We start from the raw sequence: 1,903 nt of genomic DNA, 5'->3' as shown, positions 1-1,903 counted from the left end.
CTATGAGACTAGATATCAATTACAGGAAAAAATCTGTAAAAAATACAAACACATGGAGGCTAAGCAGTACACTACTTAATAACCAAGCTATCACTGAAGGAATCAAAGAGGAAATCAAAACATACCTAAAAACAAATGACAATGAAAACATGACGACCCAAAACCTATGGGATGCAGCAAAAGCAGTTCTAAGAGGGAAGTTTATAGCAATACAATCCTACCTTAAGAAACAAGAAACATCTCAAATAAACAACCTAACCTTACACCTAAAGCAATTAGAGAAAGAAGGAAAAAAAACCCAAAGTTAGCAGAAGGAAAGAAATCATAAAGATCAGATAAGAAATAAATGAAAAAGAAATGAAGGAAACGATAGCAAAGATCAATAAATCTAAAAGCTGGTTCTTTGAGAAGATAAATAAAATTGATAAACCATTAGCCAGACTCATCAAGAAAAAAAGGAGGAAGACTCAAATCAGTAGAATTACAAATGAAAAAAGAGAAGTAACAACTGACACTGCAAAAATACAAAGGATCATGAGAGATGACTACAAGCAACTCTATGCCAATAAAGTGGACAACCTGCAAGAAATGGACAAATTCTTAGAAATGCACAACCTTTCGAGAGTGAACCAGGAAGAAATAGAAAATATGAACAGGCCAATCACAAGCACTGAAATTGAAACTGTGATAAAAAATCTTCCAACAAACAAAAGCCCAGGAACAGATGGCTTCACAGGCGAATTCTATCAAACATTTAGAGAACAGCTAACACCTGTCTTTCTCAGCTAACACCTATCTTTCTCAGATTCTTCCAAAATATAGCAGAGGAAGGAACACTCCCAAACTCATTCTACGAGGCCACCATCACCCTGATACCAAAACCAGACAAAGATGTCACAAAGAAAGAAAACTACAGGCCAATATCACTGATGAACATAGATGCAAAAATTCTCAGCAAAATACTAGCAAACAGAATCCAACAGCACATTAAAAGGATCATACACCATGATCAAGTGGGGTCTATTCCAGGAATGCAAGGATTCTTCAATATACGCAAATCAATCAACGTGACACACCATATCAACAAACTGAAGAAGAAAAACCATATGATCATCTCAATAGATGCAGAGAAAGCTTTTCACAAAATTCAACACCCATTTATGATAAAAACCCTGCAGAAAGTAGGCATAGAGGGAACTTTCCTCAACATAATAAAGGCCATATATGACAAACCCACAGCCAACATCGTCCTCAACGGTGAAAAACTGAAAACTTTTCCACTTAGATAAGGAACAAGACAACGTTGCCCACTCTCACCACTCTTATTCAACATAGTTTTGGAAGTTCTAGCCACAGCAATCAGAGAAGAAAAAGAAATAAAAGGAATCCAAATAGGAAAAGAAGAAGTAAAGCTGTCACTGTTTGCAGATGACATGATACTATACATAGAGAATACTAAGGAGGCTACCAGAAAACTACTAGAGCTAATCAATGAATTTGGCAAAGTAGCAGGATACAAAATTAATGCACAGAAATCTCTGGCATTCTTATACACTAATGATGAAAAATCTGAGAGTGAAATTAAGAAAACACTCCCATTTACCATTGCAACAAAAAGAATAAAATATCTAGGAATAAACCTACCTAAGGAGACAAAAAACTTGTATGCAGAAAACTATAAGACACTGATGAAAGAAATTAAAGATGATACAAATAGGTGGAGAAATATACCATGTTCTTGGATTGGAAGAATCAACATTGTGAAAATGACTCTACTACCCAAAGCAATCTACAGATTCAATGCAATCCCTATCAAACTACCACTAGCATTTTTTACAGAACTAGAAAAAAAAATTTCACAATTTGTATGGAAACACAAAAGACCCCAAATAGCAAAAGCAAT

The 1,903-nt window shown here is 35.0% G+C and overlaps 1 protein-coding gene across 1 annotated transcript in view; it reads left to right on the top strand.

Annotated features, from left to right (window-relative positions):
- Nucleotides 1-1,903, top strand: part of LOC102973445 (cytochrome P450 4F3-like) — a 10,690-nt gene that overhangs the window by 4,155 nt on the left and 4,632 nt on the right. The window lies entirely within an intron of this gene.

Source organism: Physeter macrocephalus, chromosome 2 (genome assembly GCF_002837175.3).
Source record: "Physeter macrocephalus isolate SW-GA chromosome 2, ASM283717v5, whole genome shotgun sequence".
Classification (NCBI taxonomy): domain Eukaryota; kingdom Metazoa; phylum Chordata; class Mammalia; order Artiodactyla; family Physeteridae; genus Physeter; species Physeter macrocephalus.
This window is presented reverse-complemented; position numbering and strand designations above follow the sequence as displayed.